Raw genomic sequence first — 6,243 nt, forward strand, 5'->3', positions numbered from 1 at the left:
GTTAAAACAAACAAAAAAAAACTTGAACATAAAGAGTGCAAGACATGATTACTATTAGCAAATCTGAAAGTTCTACCTTTTTTTTGAAATTTATTTTTGGCTGCGTTGGTTCTTCGTTGCTTGCACGCAGGCTTTTTAGTTGCAGCAAGTGGGCGTTATTCTTCTTTGCAGTGCGCAGGCCTCTCATTGCAGTGGCTTCTCTTGTTGCGGAACATGGGCTCTAGGCGTGTGGGTTTCAGTAGTTGTGGCTCACGGGCTCTAGCTTGTGGCACACGGGCTTAGTTGCTCCGCGGCATGTAGTATCTTGCTGGACCAGGGCTCGAACCTGTGTCCCCCGCATTGGCAGGCGGATTCTTAACCACTGCTCCACCAGGGAAGCCCTGAAAGAAGTTCTATCTTAAGAACACAAGCATAAACATAACTTGTAAGGCTGTAAGATATTATGGGTTCCCTGAATCACTCACTTCACATGGCGTCCACTCTCAAAGTACTTCCAAAGTGTCAACCAATTTTGGCAATAATTAAAGTGATAAAACCAGATATATCCATACAATAAAACATGATGCGATAGTTGTAGAGAATGAAAATAGTCCTAAATACTGACTAAAGATCTCCAAATTCTACTCATTGCAGAGTATCAATAATCTCAGTTATGTAAAATGCATAGAAATCAAGCATTTAACATGCATACACATATGGAGGTAAGAGTTAATATTAACCATTAATAGTATTTAATTCTTAAGAAACAAATGAGAGTAAGAAGACTAGTAGGAAGAGAGCTAGTCAAGATAGATTTTAACGTGTTTGAGTTTTATAAGTATGCAGTTGTACGTGCATTATGTGATCTTTAAAAAGTAATTAGAGCACCAAAAAAAAATGAAATGAAAGGTGTGGTATTTCAAAATCAATATAAGAATTAGGATTCTGTTCTCTAAAATTGCCCCTTCTGGTGGTAGAATCTTGACCACTGGTAAATTTCCACAACTTAATCCTTAAGGCATTCCATCAAGCTTTCATAAATTTTATAGCACTGTTACAAGATTAAGCAGAGAGAAATGTGATAAATCTGAGTTTCAGTCGTTCAGTGTAATAGTCTCACGAGAGTCTCATTTAGGAAGCCTGAAAGGGCACCCTCCCCCAACCCCACAGGATGAATGGGGGTAAACAAATGACTGTGAGATAACACAGAAACAAGAACCTGGGTCTATGGGGAAAGGGGAAAGAAAGCTCTTTTTGATAGAGAATATCAGTTACCATAAAGATATAATTGACTCAAGCAAAAAATCAATATACGCTAAAATCACTGGGTTTGTTGAAGATAATTTCGCTATATCATCCCACAGAATGTTAATTACAAAGGGAAATAAATAATAACTTAGTGGAGAAATCTGGTAGACAACACATTAACCAAATAGTAAAAATTAACACAACCAATAACGGCATCATGTGTCTTCTGACGTAATGCACCAGTACTTACTATTCCTGCCAAGATGCATAACCTGAATTGAGGCATGAAGAAGCAATCAGAATAATCCAAATTAAGGAGCATTCTTTAAACAGCTTCCAACTCTTCATGCTGTGAAGGACGAATGCTAAGGAGTTATTCCAAATTAAAGGAGACTGAAGAGATGTGACAACTAAATACAATGAGGGATTAGGAACAGGGAGACTGTTAAAGATTAGTATTAAGCGATTTGGCACAATCTGAACTACACCAATCTTTAAAGTCCTGAATTTGATTTTTACAGTACGATTGTACAAGAGAATGCCCTTATCCTTAGGAGATACAAACTGATGTATTCAGAGATGAAGGGCTATGCCTACAACTTAATTTCTGGGGGTCCACCACATAAGACACACATAATATACAGAAGGCAAAATGTGAGTGGTGGATCCAAATAATGGGTACACAAGATTTCAGGGTACCACTGCTCCAACTTCTCTGTAAGTTTGAACATTTGTTTCTTAAAGTCGCTTTCTCAAGACTTGCTATTTCCTGCTACTTGAGTGAACTCTCCTCCTTGCCTTGCTAATGCATCCAGACAATACCGACGTCTATGAACCAAGATTTCTGTATTACCAGAATTTTTAAGTTACAGTAAAACGACCATTGTATATTAATTAGTTGAAATTAAGGAGAAGCACACACACAGAAAAACACCACAAACACAATCCTTGGCCTGGGCAATCAACTATTTGCCCTTCTAAGGGCCAGATATTGTTTTAGGTACTTGAGTAAAGCAGTGAATACAAAAGCATTCTGACTCTAGTGGAGATTACAATATCATCTGACACAAAAACCCACATACTACTTTAACATTAAAAGCTATTTTGCAAGACATGGAAGAGAAGAAGGTAGCTTATACAACTTAATCAATGCCAAACAGAGGAAGCACTTTATATATTTAAGGATACTTACTTGCTTTGTTATCTAGTGGAAAAGGTCTTAATACTAAAACTACATGCCAAGCACTAGGCTAAGTGCTTAATAAGCACTTAACACTCGGGAATTCCCTGGCGGTCCAGTGGTTCGCACTCGGTGCTTCCAATGCCATTGCCCAGGTTCAATCTCTGATCGGGGAACTAAGATCCCATAAGCCATGCAGCAGAGACAAAAAAAATATTTAAAAAACCAACAAAAGCATTTAACGCTCAAAAGCCACTCTATGGATAGAAGTACCATATGCCCCCATTTTCTGGATGAAGAAACAGGTTCAGTAAAGTTAAAAATGATTTGCCCAATTACAGTAGTAAGAGGCCCATCGTGAACCAGCTCTAATTGCAAGGCCAACCAAGCACTTAGTACAGCAAGCATCAAAATCCTTTAAAAAGGCATTTTGTGACACTGAAACTTCCCGATTACCAGAGATCAGTACATTATCCTTAGCATCTTCACCAACCTGCCCTTATGGAGCTGAAGACAAGACCTCTGAAGTACTCTTGGAGGGGAGCTCATACTACCGTACCGTTAACTCTGCCTACAAACTAGGGTCAAGCCCTTAGTGAGACATGAGCAGAATACAAGCATGGCCAAAGGGTAAACGTAAAATGGATGACTGAGAAAGGAGTAGCAAAGGACTGGAGAAACACACTTGTAACCAAACACACTTGTAACTTGAGGGTAACAAACCAAGTCACACATCAATAACATTTATATATTCGTGATAAATTCCCCATATATCCTTAGTTAGGCAGAAATTTTCATACTTCTTGTTATCGATTCCACCATGCCAATAAAATAAATGGTGGAAATTCATTTTGCTTTTCGCTGATAAAGTCTTGCAGGAGGGGAAAGAGGGTGAATCACTCATCAATTCAACAAAAAATATGCGTTCTTTCCTGACTCACGATCTTCTAGGTCACCTGCTACATCAGGACAGAATGCAATCCAGTTCTTCTGATGTTTCTCCAACTCACCCTCCCTTTTCTCTCAAGTCCAAAAATACCTAAGCCTTCAACATAAAGCACAACTGTTTATTTCCATTAACAAAGGAAGCAGAACCTTACTACAGTATGGCTTATCACTTTCCCTTGGATTTCACTTTCATCTCAGACTTCCACTAGCAGAGTAAAATCCTTAAAATACTGCCCTAGCATTCAGTGAACACTCAATGTAACTTAATCTTATTTTCCCTTCAATGCATCTTTTTCCAATTATGCGTGAAAATTTACTGATACCAGGCCTGCTACTGAGAATGGACATGTATATTACAACTGTTAAGGGGACCTGTGGTTTGGAAAATATTACCGCATAAAACTTCCTATAAAATTGTCTTCAGGTTGTTTCTCCCCTACCTCCACATCCACTTCCCAGAATGCAGATTATAGGAAGAGAGGATTTGGACTACTACCCACTGGATTGTTTACCCCAAATAAAGACTTCCACAACCTTTCTACTTCTAGGTTATCGGGGGAAAATATTTTGAGAATTATTAATACACTTGCAGTTCCGGTCAAATAAATTTGGCTTCCTTGACATTTGATGTACCAAAAATAAACAAAGGCATAAAATGCTTTTTAAAACTTTATTTCAACATAACTATGCATACAGAAATACACTCATATGGGTTAATAGAATGCAATTTAACTTATCCTACACAATTTGGACCAAAAACCTGGTACATGGTTTGCTTCAAAAAAAAAAAAAGGATTTGCAATCTGGTTTATTTTTCATCTATTACAAATGTATATATATATAAAAAAGATACTCCATCAAATGCTGCTAAAGCAAACAGCAAGATCCTTGAGAAATTAACCTTTGGTTTGTCTCTGAAAAGTAACAGGTATTGCACTGTAAAACTTTACAAAACTGGTGCAACAAAACATTGTTGTAATGTTTCAATGCCAGTTCACAAAGTTCAATAACTAATGGATGTTGATGAGGGTGAGGAGAGCCTATGCATACATGTGAAAATATAAAAGGTATCCGATCTAGTTAATATTGCATGTAGATCCCGAATCAACTCAAACCAAGATTCAGATAATTTCTTAAATCTGAATTAACACTATCAGTCCAGTTCATCTGCTGAGGTCAAAAGGAAACTCTGCACAGTAGCTGTTTTCCTGATTTGTGCAAAAAAGAAAATTAAGTTTCTTCCCCAGCATTTTAGTCCAGAACTACAGCAAAGTATTTCATCCATTGTCAACATTCATGGGGTGAGAGGCAATGAGGTTACTTAGGCTTAAATCTGAATTAGCACTCAGATGCAAGAGTCCCCAAAGTTAAGGACCACATGACTTTAGAAATGACTCTAAAAAATAAAATGGCCCTTCCTGGAAGACTAGAGCAAAACATCTAGCAATAGTTATAAGAAGTCTTATCAATAAAATGTAGCCCTTTGTGAATTACACCTCAATTTAAAAAAAAAAAAAGAGCCCCAAAGAAGCAGCTCTGAAAAGAGGAAAAAAATATAACTTAAAATATCTTGAAAAGCAATGTGAATATACGTGCAGAAGATAGTTAAAAGAGATCTATTTTTACAAGGCTACCTAGCATTAGGCTTATAATGTATTCTAAGTATTTCAACTTTCACTCTAATACTAAACATCAATTTATAAACAAGATGTTCACTTTTTATTCTGTTATCAAAAGGGAAAAGTCTAGCTTCAATCCTATCCAGTGGAGGGGAAACTGAGAAAACAAAAAGATTCAAACAGTCTCATGCAAATAGCACATTTTTCAAATGGAAGAACTCCCAACTAGACCAGAAGTTCATATTACTAATATACTTTTCAATGAAACAATTTTTAATAAGAACAAATACATGGCATTAAGGTTCAGAACCTAATATAGGCCTGACAATCAAGTCCTTGTTTTCTGGAGGAAAGGCCTCAAGTTCATTCAATTTCCAGTAACAATGTTTTCACAGATCACTTTAATAATAAGGGGTTTTAATTTCCTTCACATTTTTGTTTTTGGAATTCTAGTTTTAAATCTAAATAAGAAAATTAGTCCAATTCCCCAGAACTTTTTTCTTTTGAAGTGTCAAAGAATCCACAAAACCTCTTCCCCAAACTGATTCCCAATCTCCAATTTGAACTTAACACAAATATTTTCATATGTACTGTAAAAGGTAACTTTTAAACATAAAATGTATCCATGAATATTAAATCTAGTTGTTAGAAAGGTTTAACTAGCTTTATAATTTAAGTTTTAAAACATAAATATTTGCAGATTGATCTGTATGACAATGATTGTCAGAGCTGAGAATTCACCTACAATTCAACAAAACACACACCAGTAACAAACAACTTACTCATGTCTTGAGAAAATCTTCTGCTTCTTTAAATCTTTGGCCTCCCAGCCAATTCCAAGGTTCAAATGTCTTTTACCTTAAATTTCACTCTCAGGTTAATAAGTTTTCTACCCACACTTTAATACTTTTCCTAATCTTTCATGTTGCATTGCCAAACTCTGAAACCTGCCTCAGAGATCACCAGACAAAAGAAAATAAATGAAATATAAAGTGGTTACTTCAGAATAGAACATGGGAGGATCGGAATCAAAGTTCCCTACTGGGATCATATTTTATTTTACTGTAATGAATAACTTATCAGCAAGGAAAAAAACCTATGTTAGAGTCTTTCATATTCTTTGGTGACTGGCCAAAGAACCAACTAACAAATATGGGGTACATACTCTTTTCCATACAAAGTGGTCCTGTAGGAACACCAGAATAGCTTCTATTCATTTGAGGCCTCACCTGTAGAAAAAGGCTGTCCTGGGAACAGCCAGGACATCCC

This window comes from Lagenorhynchus albirostris, chromosome 4, assembly GCF_949774975.1.
Source record: "Lagenorhynchus albirostris chromosome 4, mLagAlb1.1, whole genome shotgun sequence".
Taxonomy (NCBI): Eukaryota; Metazoa; Chordata; class Mammalia; order Artiodactyla; family Delphinidae; genus Lagenorhynchus; species Lagenorhynchus albirostris.